We start from the raw sequence: 23803 nt of genomic DNA, 5'->3' as shown, positions 1-23803 counted from the left end.
TGAGACATAACTTTTTGTATCTTGGTTAGAAGAATTAAGAAAAATATCGGGGCACCTGGATGGCTCAGTCAGTTAAGCCTCCAACTCTTGTTTTCAGCTCAAGTCATGATTTTGCAGTTTCATGAGTTCAAGCCCCACATCAGACTCTGCACCCTCAGCATGGAGCCTGCTTGGGATTCTCTCTCTCCCTTTCTCTTCCCCCTCCCCCACTTGCTCTGTCTCTGTCTCTCTCAAGATAAATAAACAAGAAAAAAAAAAAGGAAAAATCTCAAAAAGGGAGTTAAGATGGCAGAGAAGTAGGGGGACCAGGATTTCTCTCATCTCCCAAACTCAGCTATATTGAGGTCAAAACACTTGGAATACCCAGGAATAAAGTCTGCAGAGTGATGGAAAAATCTCCACAGGTGTTCAGAGACAGATTGGTGGGACAGAGGTGCTTGTTTGCAAATTGGGACATAAAGCACAGTGTAGGCATGGAGGGGAGGGGACCCCTCCTGTAGAGAGACAAAAGGAAGAGAAAGAGAGGCTGCAGAAGTGTGGTATTGTATTTGGACGAGAAAAATCTCTCTGGACCACAGACTAGGGAACAAGAAATAAGGAGAGTGCCAGTTTCTGCTTTGTAAACAGCCTTACGAGCTGAAGATTGGGAGTTTTCAGGAGTGTGCGACTTTCTCTGGATCAGAGCTGCTGCCTGTGCATGTGCCTGGTGGGGAGGGGAGCCAGTCCAGGGAGCAGTAGCAATCTTGGGGTGCACTGGGAAAGAGCAGTCCCCTCCCTCAAGTACTGTGGGAAGAGGGTTTATTTCCCCGCCAAGGACAAAAGACCCTGTAGGCACCAGCCAGAGGCCCTTTGTCAGCTGGGGAAAGTGGCGTTACCCCAGAACCAGGTCCTTAAGGTGCAGTATCCTCTAAGACATTGGGCTTTAAATCTCAACTGAGTGCCTAGGAGATGCGGGAGACTGTGGAGCAGGGCAGGCCACCTGCCTGGGCTACTCTATGAGGGCTGCCTGAATAGCGTGGTTTGAGACACCCAGTCAGGGGAGGAGAGATTGGGATGTCGCCATTTTTCTCTCCAACATCAACACTGTGGGGCTTCCTGGAACAGGACAGTGACCCCCAGCTGAGGCAGAACCTGCTTACACCAAATCCCACCCCTCCATGCCTGGTGACTTCTTATCTACCAGAATGAGACTGACACTGACCCAACCAGAAGGCCTTTCCTCCAGACCACCACAGCCACTGGTCCCAGGCACCAACAGACAACTGTCCTGTGGTTTTGTATGTTAGTCTGTGTTTTTAAATTTCTAATTTTTCTTCTTTTTTCCCTTTTCTCACTACTCTCCTTTTTTCTTTTTTTCCCTTTGGAATCAGGCTCATAGTTTCTGATTTGATTTATGGTCAATTCTTATATATATATATGTGTGTGTGTATATATATGTATACATATATATATATATACACATATATACATATATATCTATCTTTTACATATAGATATACAAATACATATATATCTATCCTTTACATATACATATATATCTTTTACATCTATCTTTTACATATCTATCTATATATATATCCTCTTTCTTTCTTTTTTCTGTTCTTGTTGTTTGTTTGTTTAATCAGGCATTTTTTTCTCTCTTCTTTTTACACCTTTTCTGTGATCTCCTCCTTCTTTATTTTCCTCTCTCTATTTCTGGATTTAGCCTTATAGTTTCTTTGAGTCTCTGTGTGGTCTTCCCCCCCCCCCCGCCCCCGCCAACCTTTCATTTCTCTCTTTGTATGGGATAAGGTTCCCCCCCACACTTTTCCTTTTTTCCAGGGTTACTTCAGTGAACAAATCAAAGCACACCTGGTGGAAGTTCCAAAAAACCTACCACTATGAGCAGTCAGATAGAGCAGCCAAAGACGTAACAACAGAGAGCACACAACACACTCCAAAAACACTTCCTGAAGTGCCAGGCCCTGGACAGTGTATGGTCCCTTTTTAATATAGTAGTATTTGCAGGTGCAGGACACATAACAAGCTATTGAAACACATAAAAGACATAAACCTAGCCAAAATGATGAAATGGAAGAATTCTTCTCAAAAGAAATTCCAGCCAGAGAACTGCTCAAAACAGATGTAAACAATATATCTGAACAAGAATTTAAGATAATAGTCATAACACTAATAGCTGGGCTTGAAAAAAGCATAGAAGATAGGAAAGGATCTATTCCTGCAGTGATCAAAGACATAAGAAATAGTCATGATGAATTAAGAAATGCTTTAAATGAGATTCAAAATAAACTAGATTCAGTGACAGCAAGGATGGAAGAAGCAGAGGAGACAACAGGTGAAATAGAAGATAAAATGATGGAAAATGAGGAAGCTGAAAAAAGGTGGTAAAGGAAAGTACTAGACCATGAGGGGAGAATTAGAGACCTAAGTGATTTAATGAAACAAAGTAATACCCATATTACAGTTATAAAAGAAGTTACAAAAGGAGTTACAAAAGAAGAGAGAGAGAAAGGGACAGAAGGTTTATTTGAACAAATCATGGCTGAGAACTTCCCTAATCTGGGGAAGGAAACAGACATCCAATTTCAAGAGGCACAGAGAACTCCCTTCAAAATCAACAAAAATGGGTCAACACCACAACATATCATAGTGAAACTGGAAAAATACAAAGATAAGGAGAACTCTTAAAGTTGCTAGGAACAACAGGCCTTTGTAAGTCTACAAAGGTAGATACATAAGGGTAGTAGCAGACCTGTCCACTGAAACTTGGCAGGCCAGAAGTGAGTGGCAGGAAATATTCAGTGTGCTGAATAGGAAAAACATGCAGCCAAGAATCCTTTATCTAGCAAGGCTGTCATTTAGAATAGAAGGAGAGATAAAGGCTTTCCCAGACAAAAACTAAAGGAGTTCGTGAACACTAAACCAGCCCTGCAGGAGACATTACGGGGGACTCTGTGAGTGGAAAGCAGCAAAGATTACAAAGAACCAGAGGCATCACCACAAGCATGAAACCTACAGATAACACAATGACACTAAATCCATATCTCTAAAAAAAAATTGTTTTAATGTTTATTTTTGAGAGAGAGAGGGTGTGAGCAGGGGAGTGGCAGAGGAGAAAACAGGCAGCAACCTCTCTGACCTCAGCCGCAGTAACTTCTTACTTGACATGTCTCCAAAAGCAAGGGAAATAAAAGCAAAAATGGACTATTGGGACCTCATCAAGATAAAAATCTTCTGCATTGCAAGGGAAATAGTCAACAAAACTTAAAGGTAACCAACAGAGTGGGAAAAGGCATTTGCGAATGACATATCAGATAAAGGGTTAGTATCCAAAATCTATAAAGAACTTACCAAACTCAACACCTGAAAAACAAATAATCCAGTGAAAAAATGGGAAGAAGACATGAATTAGACACTTTTCCAAAGAAGACATCCAGATGGCAAACAGACACATGAAAAAATGCTCAACATCTCTCATCATCAGGGAAATACAAATCAAAACCATACTGAGATACCACCTCACACCAGTCAGAGTGGCTAAAATTAGCTACTCAGGAAATAACAGATGTTGGCAGGGATGTGGAGAAAGGGGAATCCTCTTGCACAATGGATGCGAACTGCTGCAACCACTCTGGAAAAACAGTATGGTGGTTGCTCAAAAAATTAAAACATAACTACCCTAAAACCCAGCAACTGCAATACTAGGAATTTATTCAAAGGATATAGGAGTGCTGATTCATAGAGGCACATGTACCCCAACGTTTATGGCAGCACTATCAACAATAGCCAAATCATGGAAAGAGCCCAAATGTCTATACACACACACACACACACACACACACACACACACACAATGAAAGACTACCCAGCGATGAAAAAGAATGAAATCTTGCCATTTGAAACACTGTGGATGGAACTAGAAGGTATTATGTAAGTGGAACAGTTAGCCAGAGAAAGACAGATATCATATGGTTTCACTCATATGTGGAATTTGAGAAACTTAACAGAAAACCATAGGGGAAGGAAAGCTAAAATAAGATACAAACAGAGAGGGAGGCAAACCATAAGAGATTCTTAAATACCAAGAACAAACTGAGGGTTGATGGGGGTGGAGGGTTGGAGGGATGGGGAAAATGGGTGATGAGTATTGAGGAGGGCACTTGTGATGAGCACTGGGTGTTGTATGTAAGTGATGAATCATGGGAATCTACTCCTGAAGCCAAGTCTACACTGTATGTTAGCTAACTTGACAGTAAATTTAAAACAAAAAAAAGAAAGGAAAAAAAAAGAGAAAGAAAAACTCTCAAAAAGGCCAGGTGGTTGGGGGAGGAAAAGTTGTGAAGAGTCAGCAAACAACAAACACATATGAAAGGAGGGATTCATCCAAAATCAGAAACCAAATTTTCACTGTGGCCTGGCCTGGTGACAAGGTGGGAGTGAGAAATTGCTAACCCTTAGTGTCCCAGATTAAACCTAGAAAACTTGAAGGTGCCTGAAGTGGTCATAGGTTGGTAGCTTATCCTGGGTCATGGGGTCATGGGTGAGGGAAACCAAATCTTCTTTGCTAAAAGTATCTTCATTTTATACTCTCAGGTTTTCCACTGCTTCAGCTCAACAAAATACAAGCCCACAATCAAAGATTACCAAACACACAAAGGAACTAAATAAATGAAATTAGTTATAGTAGGTAACCTACAACAGACCTAGACCCTAAAAGTCTTTGAACACAATAATACTAAAATATAGTTCCATAAGATGTGGAACATAAAATGACATTTTAAGATACAGTTAAGAAATAGAAGATGGAATGACCAAAATATTCAAGCTACTGTTTAAAATCTCTAGGTATATCCAAAGCCAGAAGAAGGAAGGAAATAAATGCAATAGAGACCGAAAAGCCAATAGAACAGACCAATGAAACCAGGAGCTGGTTCTTTGAAAACATCAACAAAATATAAACCTTTAGCCAGACTAAGTTAAGAGAGAGAGGGAGAGAGAAAGAGAGAGGGACTCAAAAAATAAAATATAAAATGATAGAGGAGAAATTATAACCAACACTACAGAAACACAAGGGATTATGAAAGAATATTATGAAAAATTAGGGGCGCCTGGGTGGCGCAGTCGGTTAAGCGTCCGACTTCAGCCAGGTCAGGATGTCGCGGTCCATGAGTTCGAGCCCCGCGTCGGGCTCTGGGCTGATGGCTCAGAGCCTGGAGCCTGTTTCCGATTCTGTGTCTCCCTCTCTCTCTGCCCCTCCCCTGTTCATGCTCTGTCTCTCTCTGTCTCAAAAATAAATAGACGTTAATAAAAAAAAATTAAAAAAAAGAAAAATCATATGGCAACACATTAAACAACCTAGAAGAAATGGGTGAAGTCCTAGAAATATATAATCTCCTAAAACTGAATCAGGAAGACATAAAAAACTTGAACAGACCAATTACTAGCAATGAAATTGAATCAGTAATCAAAAACTTCCAACAAACAAAAGTCCAGGACTAGATGGTTTCACAGGTGAATTCTACTAAACATTTAAAGAAGGGGCGCCTGGGTGGCGCAGTCGGTTAAGTGTCCGACTTCAGCCAGGTCACGATCTCGCGGTCCGTGAGTTCGAGCCCTGCGTCGGGCTCTGGGCTGACGGCTCAGAGCCTGGAGCCTGTTTCCGATTCTGTGCCTCCCTCTCTCTCTGTCCCTCCCCCGTTCATGCTCTGTGTCTCTCTGTCCCAAAAATAAATAAACGTTGAAAAAAAAATTTAAAGAAGAGTTAATACCTATTCTTCTCAAACTGTTCCAAAAAAATAGAAATGGAAGAAATAGAAAGTAGAAATGGAAACTACAAAAAAAAGAGAAATTGATTGCAATTTCTGATGAACATAGATGCAAAATGCTTCAACAAAATATTAGTAGAGCAAATCCAGCAATACATTGAAAAAATTATTCACAGTGATCATATAGGATGTATTCTTGGGATACAAGGTGGTTCAATATTGCAAATCAATCAATGTGATACATCACACCAGTAAGATACATGGTAAAAACGATATAATCATTTCAATAGATGCAGAAAAAACATTTGACACAGTACAACATCCATTCATGATAAAAACTACCAACAAAGTAGGTTTAAAGTGAACATACTTTAACCTAATAAAGGCCATATATAAAAAACCCACAGTTAACATCATATTCAATGGTAAAACACTGAGAACTTTTCTTCTAAGATCAGGAACAAGATGAAGGTTTCATCTTTTTCATTTTCACCACTTTTATTCAATATAGCACTGGAAGTCCTAGCCACAGCAATCAGACAAGAAAAAAAAGGCATCCATATTGGTAAGGAAGAAGTAAAACATTTACTATTTACAGAAGATATGATACTATATAAAAAACCCTGAAGACTCCACCAAAAAAACTAAAGAAACTGGTAAGTAAATTCAGTAAAGTCACAGGATACAAAATTAATACCCAGGAATCTGTTGTATTTTTACACACTAATAATGAAGAAGCTGAAAGAGAATTTAAGAAAACAATCCCACTTATAATCATACAGAAAAGAATAAAATACCTAGGAATAAACTTAATCAAGGAGGTAAAAGACCTGAAAACTATAAAATTGTTGATGAAAGAATTGAAGATGACACAAACAAATGGAAAGCTATTCCATGTTCATGGATTTGAACAACCAATATTGTTAAAATGTCAATATTACCCAAATCAATCTACAAATTTAATGCAATCTCTATAAAAATACCATCAGTATTGGGGAACATGTGTGGCTCAGTCAGTTAAGTGTCCAATTCTTGATTTTGGCTCAGGTCATGATCTCACCAGTTTGTGAGTTCAAGTCCTGACCGTACAAAACCTGCTTGGGATTCTCTCTCTCTCCCTCTTTCTCTGACTCTCCTCTGCTCAAACTGTCACTCTCAAAATAAATAAATAAACTTAAAAAAATACCATCAGTATTTTTCACATAACTAAAACAAATAATCCTAAAATTTGCATAAGACCACAAAAGACCCTAAATAACCAGCACAATCTTGAAAAAGGAGAACAAAACTGAAGGTATCCAATCCCAGATTTCAAGATATAGTATAAAGCTGTAGCAATCAAAACGGTATGGTAGTGGCCCCAAAATAGACACATCGATCAATAGAACACAATGGAGAGCCCAGAAAGAAACCCATGATGATATGGCCAATTAATTCACGACAAAAGAAGCAAGAATATACAATGGGAAAAAGACAGTCTCTTCAACTCAAAATGGATTAGTGACCTAAATGTGAGACATGAACCATAAAACTGCTTGAAGGAAACATAGGCAATAATCTCTTTGACATCAGCCATAGAAACATTTTTCTAGATATGTCTCCTTTGGCAAGGGAAACAAAAGCAAAAAATAAACTATTGGAACTATACCAAAAGAGAAGCTTTTGCATACTGAAGGAAACCATCAACAAAACAAAACAAAAAAAGACAACCTACAGAATGGAAAAAGATATTGCATCGATGCATTTGAAAAGTAGTTAATATGCAAAATATATGAAGATAAAAACTAAATAGTCCAATTAAAAAATAGGCAGAGGACATGAGTAGACATTTTTCCAAAGAAGATATATAGATGGCCATCAGACATGAAAAGATGCTCAACATAACTTATCATCAAGGAAATCAAAGCCACAATAAGATATTACCTTATTTCTGTCAGAATGACTAAAATAAAAAACACAAGAAACAACAAGTGTTGGCAAGGATGTGGAGAAAAAGGGACCCTTGTGCACTATTGATAGGAATGCAAGCTGGGGTAGCCACTATGGAAAACAGTATGAAACTTTATCAAAAAATTAAAAATAGAATTATCATTTGATCTAGTAATTCCACTACTGGGTATTTACCCAAAGAGTACAAAAACAGTAATTCAAAATGATACATGTGTGGAGTTATTTTTCTAGAGTGTATTGTAAGTCCTGGGAAAGTGAATGGGGTAATTGCTGAAACATCAGCAATGTTCTGGTCTCAAGGCTGTTGAATGCAATAGCACCATGAGACTCAGAATCCCATGATCCCCCAGGAGCCAGTTAGGGAACAGACCCACTGTAATCACCTGGCACCTTGAAATCGCACATCTTCCCTGCATGCTTTCATGTAAACAGCAGATGTGTGTCTGTTTATGTCTGGAGACTTTTTGTGTTTTCCTCTCATGCTTTGACATTCCTTGATGTTTATACCCAGTGACCATGAAATAAAGACTATGTAGAGACCCTGGCTACTACTGTTTTGCTGGCAGAGGCAGCCCTGCACATGCACTCAGTCTAAGTGTCTGAGAACATTTTCTTCAGTGTGCGGCTACATCTATGCACCCCAATGTTTATTTCAGCATTATTTACTGTAGCCAAGATATAGAAGCAACCCAAGTGTCCATCAATGGTGAATGGATAAAGAAGATGTGGGATACATATATACAGTGGAATATTATTCAGCCATAAAAAAGAGTGAAATCTTGCCATTTGCAACAACATAGATGGATCTAGAGGGTATAATGCTAAGTGAAATAAGTCAGATAAAGACAAATACTATATAATTTCAGTAATATGTTAATATAAGAGAGAAAACAAATGAACAAAGAAAAAAAGAGACAGACAAAAAAAGTCTCTTAAATATAGAGAATAAACAGATGGTTGCCAGAGGGAAGGTCGGCGAGGAGATGGATGAAAAACGTGAAGAGGATTAAGAGTACACTTATCATGGTGAGCCCTGAGAAGTGTATAGAATTGTTGAATCATTATATTGTACACCAGAAAATAATATAGCACTGTATGTGAATTATATTTAAATTAAAAACAAAGAAACAAAATATCTGGACCTACATGAAAAAGCACAAAACACAATTTTTAGAAAGGAAAAATGTAGTTGTTAACAAATGAACAGATAGATTAAAGAGCAGATTCAATACAAGGGAAGAGAGAAATAAGCTAACTGGGAGATAGGCGCGAAGATGTAAACTGGAATACAAGGAAACACAAGGAAAGAAGAAGGTGTAAAATAAGAAAGAAATGTTAAGAGCAGTGGAGAATGGAAAGAGAAGATCTATTACCATATTACATGAAGCATGATGCATGGAACAGTAGTGAAAGCCTCACCTGAGAGATGGTTAGAAATTCAGACCCCACCTCACCGCTGACCTCTTGAATCAGAATCTCCACTGGTCGATAAATCCCCACATGATTCATATGGCACCCAATGTTTGAAGAAGCACTAGGGGAACAAATGTATAATCAGAATCCCGGAGAGAGAGAAAATGAAGAGAATGAAGAAGAGGCAATATTTGAAGAGATGATGATTATACCTTTTCCAGAAATGATGGAAGATATGAATCCATCTATACCAAGAAGGATAAATCAAAAGAAATTTACACCTAGGAAAATTGTAATAAAACTGTAGAACACAAAGACCCCAAAAGAAATTCTGAATTAGCTAGAGAAGAAAGACAATTAAACTGACTTCAATAGTGACTTCACCAGGAACAGTAGAAGCAGAAGACATTGGACTAAAATCTTTTAAGTGCTGAAAAAATAACCACCTTTTAAGAATTAGTGCAAAATAAAGGTTTTTTTCAGACAATTGAAAACAGAATTTATCAACAAATCTATACTTAGGAACTCCAAAAGGAAGTACTTAAGAAAGAAGAACCGTTATTCTGGGAGGAAGGTCTGAGAAGCAAGAAGGAGTGGTGAACAAAGAAATTGATAAGTTTATAAGCCTAAACAAACATTATTTGTACAAAATAATATCTAATTTGTGAGAGTTAAAACAAAGGTCAGAATGAACATACTTGACAACTAATATAAGTTTAGAGGAGTGATTAAAATTAGTGTTTCAAAATTTTTTAGGACCGCCTGGGTGACTCAGTCAGTTAAGCAACTGGCTCTTGATTTCAGGTCAGGTCATGATCTCACTGTTTGTGAGTCCCATGTTGGGCGCTGCACTGACACTGTGGAGCCTGCTTGGGATTCTCTCTCTCTTCGACTCTCTGTGCCCCTCCTCTGCTCATGTGCTCTCTCTCTCTCTTAAAATAAATAAATAAATGTTTAAAAAAATTGTATCATGTGAGAGAAGATTAAGCTGTTAATGATGGACTGTGCTGTGCTAAGTATTCATGTAAAATTTCAAGGATAACCCCTAAAATAATGGAAGTAAACAGTTGAAGTTTTCAAAAGAACATATAACTATATGAAAGACTGCATGACTTCTGGTTTGATTTAAAAATAAAATTTTTAAAATTCATTTTAAATGTATGGATTAGTTTCTAGTATGGAATCAAGATATTACAGCATTACCTATTTAAGGCTAGCATTGTTGTTAATAGCCAGAAATTTTACATTATTCTAGTATCCAATTGAAGCTAGATTTCCATTTCAGTCTTGCTTCAAAAGTCATAATACTGTAATATACTTCCTGGTGGATGCTTTTTAACTGATCACTCTATCACAGTTCTTCCACAAAATTATGGATATACAGTTGACCCTTGACCAACATGGAGGTTAGTGGCACTGACCGCCTATGCCGTCAAAATCCACATATAACTTTTGACTCCCCCCAAACTTAGCTACTAATAGCTTATTGTTAACTGGAAGCCTCATCAATAGCAAAGTCAATTAACACACATTTTGTATGTTGTATGTATTGTATTCTTACAATAAAGTAAGCTAGAGAAAAATAAAATGGTATTAGGAAAATCGTAAGGAAGATGGCTGCCTCTGACGCTTGATTTTGGCTCAGCGCATGAACTCACTGTTAGTGAAATTGAGCCCTGTGATAGACTGACAGCCCAGAGCCTGCTTGGGATTTTTCTTCCTCTCTCTCTGCCCCTGCCCTGCTCTTGCATGCACTCTCTCTGTCTCAAAATAAGTAAATAAATATACTTAAAAAAAAAGGAAATCATAAGGAAGAGAAAATACATTTACAGTAATGTATTATATTTATTAAAAAATGTGTGCATAAGTGGACACACAGTTCAAATTTGTGTTGTTCATTTGTGTTGTATTTATTTTGATGATTTAATTGTCTCAAATTTGCCCTGTGGGAGCACCTTCAAGAGGATTTCTTGGTTCTTTTGAAATGTCTCCCTCATTCTGTGAGCATTTTCTGGCACAAGATGGTCTAGGCTCATCTTATATTTTCCTTGTTCCAGCCCTGTAATTCACCATTTTACAAAGGAGCCGTGGTTCCTTTCAGTGAGAAATGGTATTTAGATATATTTTTACAACAGTACGTCTAAATTCATCTGTTTCAATGGTATCCTATTGTACCAACCAATATAAATACCTTTTTTTTTAAATGTTTATTTTATTTTCTGAGACAGAGAGAGACACAGCATGAGCAGGGAAGGGACAGAGAGAGAGGGAGACACAGAATGTGAAGCAGGCTCCAGGCTCTGAGCTGTCAGCACAGAGCCTGATGTGGGGCTCGAACTCACAAACTATGAGATCGTGACCTGAGCCAAAGTTGGACGCTTAACCGACTGAGCCACCCAGGCGCCCCATAAATACCTTTATCTATTCATCTTTGGCTTCCATAAAAATTTCTGATCTGAACATATTAACAATAAGCTTTCATGTAGTTGTTCATTTTTTAGTATTTTTATACATTATACAGATATAATGTGATTAAAGGAAAGAACACAATCATATATCTGTATAGAAATTAGCATATATGACTCCTAGTTCTAGAATTTATTTCTGTGAAAGAAATGAATCTCATTTATTTCAAAAAGGAAAAATTAGATAAAAAATCTAATTAGTTTCCCAAATCCTGCTTTCATCCCTCAAATCAATTCATCAGAGATGTCACCTGATTGGATTTGATAGGAGAGCCAAATGTATGGCAGACTTGTACAGCCACTCCTAAAACTGAAATATGAAATGTAATCTGTATGTAGAATGCAATTTGAAAACATGGGCCTAGGGTGCCTCTTTCCACACAACCATAATTGCATCTAAGTTAAAACCACTTAATTCTGAAGGGGTACCTTTTTCCGTTTATTTACCACATCTTACTGAGAAAATATTTTCAGTTTTCTTGAATTTTCTTTGTATTTGAAGCAGCTGGAAAAATAACTTGATGATTTCTATTCTTGGTTTAAAAGCTGGTCTTTCTCTATTTTTCTTTCCTATCTTATGCTTCTCACTTCCTTTTGTCCTTCTTTGCCTGTCTCGGTTTTGTTAGTTCATATCCTCTCTGGATATGGTCAGAGTCATCAGTGGTGGAAAAATGTGACTACAGGAAGTCTACCTTCATTTTTGAAACTAAATAGCTTGAGAGCCTTTTAATTTACACTCTTTTTAGAGATGGCATGGAACTTTTAAGCTTTGTTAGTGATTTCTGACATTTAAATCTGTCAAATAGTGTGGAAGATGAAATCCAGGAACTTCATATTGGTAAAAAGACATATTAATTTCTTTACAATATATATCTTTTGAAGTTTTTCTTTTGGGAACTGTGACGACAAACTCTGAGAAAAGAGTTTTTTTGAGAACTATAAAAATGTGTGTCTAGTCCATGTGAAAATCGACCTACTTCTGGACAATTGGACATTTAGAGAAAGCCTAGCACGTATATCATCTATAAATGTGACTTTCAAATTCTAATATTTATGAACAAGTCTTTCACAGTTTATGATAAATGATATTATAGGAACTAATTAAAAATGAGCATATTTTTAAAAAAAATTTTTTTTCAACGTTTATTTATTTTTGGGACAGAGAGAGACAGAGCATGAACGGGGGAGGGGCAGAGAGAGAGGGAGACACAGAATCGGAAACAGGCTCCAGGCTCTGAGCCATCAGCCCAGAGCCTGACGCGGGGCTCGAACTCACGGACCGCGAGATGGCGACCTGGCTGAAGTCGGACGCTTAACCGACTGCGCCACCCAGGCGCCCCAAAAATGAGCATATTTTTAAGTAACTTTCCACTTTTGCACTTCTTTGGACTCTGACTCAGGAGTCATCTTTCTCTCATAAGGTGTTCAATAAACTATAATGTGTATGCTGTAGTTAATATCCACCATTAGCCTGGTTCTTTTAAATTGTTGAGGGATGTGTCTAAAAGAATGTTCAAAATATACTCTGTGACACATAAACAGTTTAATTTAAAGGTCAATGGAAATTTTAAAAATCCAAATACACAATAGAAAGCATAACCAGATAGGAAGTCAGAATTCATTTCCTCTTATTTTTCATCCTCATTTATTTTTAAATGTAAACCAGCTTATTAGGTTAATAGGCATTTATAAGATCATGTATATTTCATATTAGTAGATATACAAAAATATTATCATGAATTGAGATCTTTTATAAAATTTTTACACAGAAAGCTTTTTGTTTTTCTCCATTCAGGCTGCTATAACAGAATCCTATAGGCTGGCTCATAAACAACAGAAATTTATTTCTCAGTGTCTTAATCCAAGTCCGAGATCAAGGAATTGGCAGAGTCCATATCTGGTTGAGGGTCCACTTCCTCATTCATAGATGCTATCTTCTTACTGTGTCTTCATATGTTGGAAGGGGTGAGGGAGTTCTCTGGAGTCTCATTTACATATATGAGGGCTTCATATATATATATGGGTGCTAATCCTATTCATGAGGGCTTCCCTTCTATGATCTACATCCTCCAAATTACCATCTCATTGGGGATTAGGTTTTAACATGAATTTTTGGGAAATACGAATGTTCAGTCTGAAGCAATTTTTATTTAGAAATCAAATTCTTTTTGATAAACAATAGTTTGTACAGTCACCTATTCAGAGAAGGCTGAATAATAACAATTATAATTCACTTATGGCTACCATTCATTGAGCATCTACTATTTCCTCGGTTTTCATATATATCTCATTTAATTCTCATGGCAATTCTACAAGGTATATAATATTATGTCTCTTTTCTGGGTGGGAAACTGAAGCTCACTGAGCCTTAAGTAACTTCCCTATGTCCCCACAGACTGAAAAATAAGGGGTAATGGAAAAACCTAAGTCTTGCTGAAAAAAATTCATAAAATCCTTTTCATTATATCATATGGTCCCTGAACAAGTTACAGTGCAGTTTAAATATACTTATTACTTCGAATTGTTCTCACTGTCCACGTACTGAAACATGAACCCTGATTCCTAGGCTCATGCTTTCACTTTTGTATATACTCAGCAAAAATTGTGTAGAATTATGTACAATTATTTTCCGTGGTCATAATAGGCCCTAACAAATATGTATTAACTAAGTGCAAAACTGATTCCAGAGCGATCTCATTTTTGTGTTTTTAAAGGAAAATAGCACCTTAATATACACTGACCTGTGGAGTGTTGTATGTTGCCAGAGACTTGGACAGCTCTGGTTCCCAGATCTCTACAGCAGAATATATATATATATATATATATATATATATATATATATATATAAAAGATTTCCTTCCTGAAACAACAACTCCTCCCCGTGGAATAGCTTTTGGGCCACCTGGCATTTTATAAATACGGTATCATTCAGCTAATCATTTCCTGAGTTGTGTTGGGGTCTGAATGTAGATCATGTTTATACAAACCTCAGTGTATGTTTTTTTTGTGTGTTTTAAAAAAGTGAACTCCATGACAGTTGCTACAAATGTCTCAGCTTCATTTTCCAAGGTATCTCACCAAGGTCAATAATTAAGAAACTGATTTGCTGTTCCTTTGGTCACTATCATGAGAGCTTGAAGATAAGTAAAATTTGTACTGTGCAAAGATTCAAAGTAGCAGCTGGATACTACATGTTCTAATATATTGTCTATCTATGAAATGCTGTAAAAAAAATCCAATAAAATGCCACTCTAACTACTTTTTAACTGGAAAAATCCCATTACACAAATCACATTGAGACACTGAATAACACATTCTTTACTCCTTATTGGAATTTCCCTCATTATGTTTTTCACAAGTCTTTCTCATTTTCCCCTGAATACGTGTGCTTTAACTGAAGTTAAATTCTTCAGTATCATGAGACTTGTGCTTCAAAGGGAGATAAGAAGAAGATCCAAATTATTCAAACAGGACCTCTTTTATCTTCATAGATTGGAACCAAAAGGTCTGCTTAACTCCAGTACCCATCATAGGGTCTTTTCCTTCCTGAAAGACCACAAATGGTCAAGGATGAAGCTTGTGCTCCTGACACCTCAGCGCCCAGAAAATTGCTCTCTCCCTCTCAGTTGGTATTTCTGCACTCTTGCACGAGGTGCTACCAAGGGCTGGCAGGAAGCAAGTTTGGAACAAAACTAATGCTTTCCATTTCAAGTGGACCAAGGATCCTAAAGGTAGAAGCAGTCTTCAAGAGCCCGTTTCATCTTACAACAAGGCTCTGCCGTTCATCCTGCTGGAATCTGGGTTGCTTCGGAAACTCCGCTTGTTACCTAGAGATGTGAGAAGTCTTGATTGACCTGTCCTGCTTCTACAGCTAATAGAACTGTCAGCTCTCCTGTCACTCAGCCATCACCAGACCTCAAATATAATAAAAGCCTTGAAGGTAATATGGGAAGTGGAACATCCCAAGGGCACAACCTTCTCAAAAATGAGGCTGTGTGTTGAACTAAATACTTTACCTCAAATGTCTGAATTCATGGCAAAGGGGAGTCAACGTGATACAGCCTTGTATTTTTTTATCAGTATAATTTTCTTTTCCATTTCAGCATGTTCATATCACTTCAATCTGTGAACACCCCAAGGGTAGCAATGTAAAGTCGAACCTGGCAAGGTCAGAAAAGGTCACTCAGAGAAGGCAATGATTTGTGTGTGTGTGTTGGAGGATATATTTGAATAACAACAGTTACTTGTAAGGGATGCTTTGCTTGTCTAAAGGAAAACTAAAACCCAGGTTTCAGTCAATAACTATTAAACTTTGTTCAATTTATTGAATCAGCCAACATATGTTGAGCTCCTTATCTTGACTGGCATTGTTCTCTCTGCTGGGGTTGGACACAGAAGACTTACTCTGACAGAGGCTGTTAATGCTCATAAAATACCCATGTTCTCCTTCACATTTCCCAGACCCTCTTGCTATTATTTTTAGACAACGTGACTAAGTTCTGACCAATGAGATCTGAGCAGAGATGAACCACTTCCAGACCTGACCCCTGAAAACATACCACATGACTCTCCACGTCTCTCTCCCCTTGCCATGTGACTTTAGAGAACACAGGTTCCAGATGGCATCACTGCAAGGTAGAAACAACCTGGATTCCTGGGCTTCTGCTTAGAAAAGAATGCCCTGGAGAGTGACCCTACCCAGTTAGATTTTGAATAAATGAAAATAAACTTTTGTTTTATGAACCTGTTGGGATTTCAAGGTTTGTTTCTCATCACAATATAGATTATCCCAGTGGTTTATTAAGTGTGGTATACAGACTGGCAGCATCAGCAGACCTAGGAACTTATTAGAAATGCACATCCTTGGGCTTACCTGATATTTTCTAAATTAGAAACTCTGAGGATGGGACATAGATGTCTATTTTAATAAACCTTCCAGGTGATTCTGATGCACACTGAAATTTGAGAAGCATGACTCTAAACTATCTTGTCAGTACAGACATAATCCTTGATCTCAAGTTTCTCATAGTCTAGAGACCCTAGATCTCTAAGTCTAACAGACAGATGCCCTTATATCCTACACTCTTGTCAGTTTTCCCAAGACCCTCTTGCTTTAACTGAAATCAGGCTCTTCCTTGAGGACAGGGCATCCCTTGTAGCTACTCAAAGTGGGGATATTCTTTTACTACTCACCTTCCATACCATGTGGTTGGAGATGGAATTGGTATTCACTTTGCTTCTTCCAACTTAGTATTCTCTTACTCTCTTTCAAAGTCTTTTCCTTTGAAACCCATAATATTCAGCTATATCACTCCATCTTTCTCTTAGCTCATGTCATCTGGCAGTCCCTCTGCCTCTTTCATTTGTTGATAATTTTGGCATCTGGATCAAAGTCTTCACCCCTACCAAGAATATGGATCACTTTTATGCACATTTATACTTGCTGAAGTTTCTCCCAAGTAAAATAAATTCATGAATCTCAGATATCCACATAAGTTTCTGTTCCATTTCTTCTTTCCCTGTTCAGAACTCAAATTCTTGAAGAAATCTGCAATCATTATTTCATTCTTAACTCCTTTCAAAATGATTACAGTCTAATTTATTCCCTCAACAGTCCACCAAAATACCTTTTGTGAAGGTAAAAAATATCGTCTGTGTTGCTGAATTCAATTGATAATCCACATATTATAATAAAATTGTAAGAAACAAAGACAAAGAAAGAATTTTCAAAGTAGCAAGAGAGAAGTGACTCATTACATACGGGGGATCCACAATAACATTAACAGCTCATTGCTCATCAAAAGCCATAGAGGACAGGGGTGCCTGTGTGGCTCAGTAGGTTGAGTGTCTGACTTCGGCTCAGGTCATGATCTCACAGTTCCTGAGTTTGAGCCCTGTGTTGGGCTCTGTGCTGACAGCTCAGAGCCTGGAGTCTGCTTTGGATTCTGTGTCTTCCTCTCTCTCTCTGCCCCTCCCCTGCTCACACTCTGTCTCTCTTTCAAAAAATAAAGAAACAGGGGCGCCTGGGTGGCTCAGTCAGTTAAGCGTCCGACTTTGGCTCAGGTCATGATCTCGCAGTCCGTGAGTTCGAGCCCTGCATCAGGCTCTGTGCTGACAGCTCAGAGCCTGGAGCCTGTTTCAGATTCTGTGTCTCCCTCTTTCTCTGACCCTCCCCTGTTCATGCTCTCTCTCTGTCTCAAAAATAAATAAATGTCAAAAAAATTCAACAAATAAAGAAACATTAAAAAAGTTAAAAAAAAAAAAAAAGAAACCATAGAGGGCTGAAGGTAATGGATGATATAAGTACTAAAAGAAAAAAAAATGTCAACCAAAAATTCTATACTGGCAAAATTATCCTTCAGCAATGAAGGAAAATTAAGATATTCTGAGATAAATATAAGCTAAAGGATTTCATTACTAGTATATTTGCTCTATAAGGTAGAGCTAAAGGAAGTTAATTAAGTTTTTCTTTTATGGTTCATGCTTTTTGTGTCCTATGTAAGAAATCTTCACTTACTGAAAGATCATAAAATTTTACTACCATGTTTTCTTTTGGAAGATTTTTAGTTGTAGCTTTAATATTTAGGACTATAATCCATTTCAATTTAACTTTCATACCATGAAGTAAAGTTTGAGATTCTTTTTTTTTCCATATTGATATGGAATTATTTCAGCACTGTTTGTTGAGATGATTATATTTTCTCTGCTGAATTACCTTTGCACCTACAGAGAAAAAAATCAATTGACTATATACATATGGGTCTATTTCTGGTCTCTATAATCAGTTCCTTATATCAATATCACACTATCTTAATAACTAGCTTTAGAGTAAGTCTTAGAATCCATTATTGTAAGTCCTCTAACATTTTCTTCTTTTTCAAAAATTGTTTAACTGTTCTAGATCCTTTGCCTTTCCATATAAATTTAAGAATTGAGTCCTCAGTTTCTACTATAATAACAAAACTGGTTGTGTTATTATTATTGTTTTTTGGAATTGCATTGAATCTAGAGATCAGTTTGGGCAAAATTGATACTAACATTGGGTCTTTCAATCCATGAAAACAGTATCTCTTTCTCTCAGAAATGTTTTGTAGTTTTTAGTGTATGGGTCTTGACCATATTTTGTTAAATTTATCTCTAAGCATTTCATGATTTTTCATGCTATTTAATTGTCTTTAAAATTATACCATCAACCATTCATTGTAAGTTATAGAAATATGATTTTTTAAAAAATATATTGACTTTGTAACCTGTGAACTTGCTGAACTTACTGGTTAGCTTTAGTAACTTTTAGGTAGATTCCTTAGGATTTTCTACATGGATAAACATGTCATCTGTCAATAAAGACAACTGAATTTCTTCCTTTCCAATCTACATGTGCCTTTTTCTTTTATTATTTTTTCAACTCGCAGCACTGGCTAGGACTTCTGGTACAATTAGTATGACTAGTAGGCTGTGTTTGAGGTCTTCTCTTTATACTACACCCTGAATACCCTTCAGCCAGTAAGCTGGCATGATTATAGGGCCCCCTTCATTTGTCTGGATCATAGTTCTACACTGCTTGATATCCATTGGATGAAAATAGTCATTTCCCATATTTTATCTGGCTTTCTAGGTGCTTATGGCAGGATGGAAATTCTTATAACAGTTAATATTTCAAAGTCAATGTGAATGTTCCATCTAAGAGACATTTCAAGCAAACACTTCTATATACTCCAAGATTTATACTTTTATTATACTAGATCACTAAAAAATTATGTACCATAGAAATTCCTTCATAGGATAGTAATTTAACATTATATTCTCAACATTTTTTGAGTACTGATCTTAGTAATGGTCACACAAAGAATATTTGTTTGTCTTTTATAAAGCTGTGCATGGAAGAAATTGTGTTCAATGCCCCATCTCTAATCATGGACACAATGACATATCCTTAGAACTTAGTGATAGGAAACTTGATAACTCTCACATTACTGCTCTGTTGTCTGTATGACTGCTGCAAATTATTTAACTTCACTGATTTGCAGTTATGGGGATATGCTCAGTGTCTGGAACACATCATATCATAAGTGGTAGTGGCGTTTCTAATATTGTTGTAGAATTTCAGTAATTCTAATTATATCTAAATTTAAATCTCTGTTTAAATAGATTGTTCAATACAAATCACAAAATACCATGTTACAAGTTTTCTGCCATCAGTGTTTTTTGGAGGCCCATTTGTGAAAAAAAAAATGTAATTCCTGAAGTACTCTGGGTGGATTTTTGGGATATGTAATTCCTTCCAGTTTTCAAAATGCTACTCAGGACAAGCAAGAGCATTCTTAAGGGTTCTTTATTGTAAATCCTCCTTGTTCAGTTAATTGATGGAGTTGGAGATTTTTTTTTAATTCAGCACTTCTCCTAGGTTTCAGTTTGATCCTATGTCAATGATGATGAGGAAACCATTACAATTTAGGTGTTAACCATAAAAATGCAATATGGATGCTTAATATGAAGGATTTTAAAAAATGTTTATTTTTCAGAGAGAGAGCGAGCACACACATACATGCACAAATGAGGGAGTAGCAGAGAGAAAAGGAGAGAGAATCCCAAGCAGACTCCAGTGCTGTCAGTGCAGAGCCCTACATAGGGCCTGAAGCTATGAACCATGAGATCATGACTTGAGTTGAAATCAAGAGCTGGGTGCTTAACTGACTGAGTCACTCAGGCACCCCATATGAAGGATTTAATTAGATCAGTTACTCTCAAGGTTATTATAAAGGGGGTATTCAATTCCTGTTGTTCAAATTGTTCAAGCTTGAGAAAATGTCACTTCCTGGATCTTCAGGTCTATTATGTATCTAATGTCTAATCCAAGTTAATCTTTTGAATGATGGTTGTTTGGAAAAGCTAGCTGAAATATATTGTTCTAAGGGACTATTGACATATGGGATACCAAATGAAGCCTATGCCTTTGTTCTTTAAAGAAATTTCTTCCCTTTTATCCTTTAAGATAAAAACTTAAGGAAGAATTAGAATAGAACTAATATATATACAATGGAATATTACTCAGCTGTCAAAAAGAATGAAATCTTGGCATTTGCAATGATGTGGTGGAGCTACAGTATATTATACTAAGCAAAATAAGTCAGTCATAGAAAGACAAAGAACATATGATTTCACTCATATGTAGAATTTAAGAAACAACACAGATGAACATATGGGACAGGGAAAAAGAGAGAGAGAGAGAGAGAGAGAGAGAAACAAACCATTGAAGACTCTTAAAGACAGAGGAAAAATGGAGGATTGATGTAGAAAGGTGGGTGGGGGTGGTCTAGAAGGTTGATGTGTATTAAGGAGGGCACATGTGATTATTGTATGTAAGTGATGAATCACTGAATTCTACTCTCGAAACAATATTACACTGTTACAATATTACACTGATTAGAATTTAAATAAAAATTTGAAAAGGAAAAAGAAAGAAGCAATAGGCTGGCACAGTTATGGCATGATGATTTTGGTCACTCTGATGTGCACCTACCTAACACATTTTCCATGGCCAAACTAAATCCATCTGGACACCTGCCTGTGTGAGCAAGATGCTGTACTGATTTTCATGACATGAACTGGCTCCTTCATTGACTTAATAAAATAACTGGTTTTCTGGCACTATATACATTGTTATTCTTTTAGTTATAAAAGAAGCAACTCAAAATCATGTTAAGATCCATGGAAACAAAACTTGCCAAACATGCTATAACAATAATGGCATATCTTTATTTATTTACTTCTGAAACTATAAACTGGAAAGAGCTCTGTAAGTAAGGATGATAATAATGTTCTTGTATGAGTTCCTTAGCTACCCAAACCAAATAATGGGAAATAAAATTATTTTTTACTCACAATCATCTGCCCAGTTATGCCACACTGTGCAAAATGAAACACAGGACATTCATGGGACAAGAAAGCCTAGTCGGTCTGCTTAATAAAAATACAAAGTAAAAACTATGAAGGTCCACATAGAATATTTTGAGAAAGCCATCCTTTTAAGGATTCCCATAGAGTCTGCTGGGAGAAGAGTTTCAATGATCAGAGGTTCTAAGGATCACTTTGGTGACTGCTAACTCTTGATATTAACAGAAATGTCTCATCATTGCTAAATGGTGTGTCTTTTTTTTTCACAGATCAGTGAAATTCCATTACATTCTACAAGTATTTATTGGGCCCCTATCACGTTGGTATCTAGTATTATGTCAGGGACTGAGTAGCTAGAATTTAGCATTTTGAGGCACATTATCAGTGTGCATTTATCTGACATCATAGAATGACAAAATAGTTGGGAGCAAAAGTTCATGAATAATTTTTTTCAATCAATCATGTACATATTACATGTACTTTAAGAATTGAGAGGTATAAGAATGCCAGGCGATATAGGATGTTGGAGAATGTTTCATGTATAACATGAAATTTGAACTGCACTTTGGAGAACAGACAGAATTTAGAGTGAAAGGAAAAGAATGGAAAAAATATCTCTGTACCATCTATCCATCGATCTATCATCTATCGTCTATCTTTCATCTATATTTTGTGGAGAGCAGCTTGAATTGAGTCACTGTGATTAGATAGAGTAAATCTGAATCTCCAAAGACATGAGAATAATTACTTGATGTAATGAAATAATCAGGAGAAAAAGTTTTGAAAGTTCCAATAAAGATTACATCAGTAATAACGTTTTTGCTGTAGCATATAATATTCTTCTTCTTTCCCACCACATATAACTCATTTATCCCCCAAATCCAGTTCAAATTCATTTATGTTTTTTTTTTATTTTAAAAAAAAATTTTTTTTTCAACGTTTTTATTTATTTTTGGGACAGAGAGAGACAGAGCATGAACGGGGGAGGGGCAGAGAGAGAGGGAGACACAGAATCGGAAACAGGCTCCAGGCTCCGAGCCATCAGCCCAGAGCCTGACGCGGGGCTCGAACTCCCGGACCGTGAGATCGTGACCTGGCTGAAGCCGGACGCTTAACCGACTGCGCCACCCAGGCGCCCCAATTCATTTATGTTTTAAGTCTCCACTTCACCTTGTGCTGTGTAGACACAAACCTAAATTGGCACATCCACTTAATATAAGCTCTGATCCAGGCCCTGTAAACAAGGGTCAAAGATGATGCCAGAATGGTGCAAAGTTGACTGCCTTTGGCTACTTCTTAAGTATTATTATTTATGTTCTTAGAAAAAAATTATCTGTGTGAGTTATATCAACTGGATACCTGACTCCAAGGAAATATGAAGGTCTTATCTAGGTGCTTATACCTTATACACAGTGGTTTTACACATACAGGATACTGAATACATATTTTCTGAATAAATGAATAGATTAATAAATACATTTAGGCTCTTTACAGGCTTTAATCCTTTCAGAGTGATTGGCATGTGCTGCTGTTGTGATTCTGGAGTTTTTATGGTGAGGGGATTTTTAATTTGCTCAATAAATGAGACAGATAATTCTTTGGATACTTCTTTAACAACTTGAATTCTCTCAGCTACAATCAGAAGTAGATTTTTTTTTTTAAAAAAAGTAGATTTTAGGGGTACCTGGGTGACTTAGTTGGTTAAGCATCTGACTTCAGCTCAAGTCATGATCTCATGGTTTGTGAGTTCAGGCCCCGCATTGAGCTCTTTGCTGACAGCTTGGAGCTTGGAAGCTGCTTCAGATTCTGTGTCTCCCTCTCTCTCTGCTCTTCTCCTGCTCACTCTCTATCTCTGTTTCTCTCTTTCTCTCTCAACAATAAATAAAAATTAAAAAATTAAAAAGTTTAGAAAGTGGATTTTATTAGAATTATATGTGAAATAATAAAATTATAGAGAAGTAATATTTTACTAGCCAAAAATTAAATCTACATCTGTTATTTATTAAACTATCTCAACCCACCTCTCAGTGTGGATGAGGATCACTTTCTATGTCCCTGAATTCTCTCCTGCCCAATTCTTTTTTTTTTTAAGTTTATTTATTTATTTTGAGAATGAGAGAGAGCACATGCGCATGATCAGGGGAGTGGCAGAGAGAGAGGGAGAGAGAGAATCCAAAGCAGGCTCCATGCTGTCAGCACATGGGACTTGATCTCATATATTGAGATCATGACCTGAGCTGAAGCTAAGAATCTGACGCTTAACTGAGCCACCCAGGTGCCCCTCTTCTGCCCAATTCTTATGAAACCTAAGTTCAT

At 37.0% G+C, this 23803-nt stretch overlaps 1 protein-coding gene across 2 annotated transcripts in view; it reads left to right on the top strand.

Annotated features, from left to right (window-relative positions):
• Window positions 1-23803, top strand: part of UBE3D (ubiquitin protein ligase E3D) — a 244646-nt gene that overhangs the window by 191782 nt on the left and 29061 nt on the right. The gene's annotated exons all lie outside the window — the stretch shown is intronic.

This window comes from Herpailurus yagouaroundi, unplaced genomic scaffold (assembly GCF_014898765.1).
Source record: "Herpailurus yagouaroundi ecotype Mexico unplaced genomic scaffold, PumYag 139, whole genome shotgun sequence".
Lineage (NCBI taxonomy): Eukaryota > Metazoa > Chordata > Mammalia > Carnivora > Felidae > Herpailurus > Herpailurus yagouaroundi.
The sequence above is the reverse complement of the archived record's forward strand: the minus strand, read 5'-3'. Positions and strand labels throughout refer to the sequence as shown.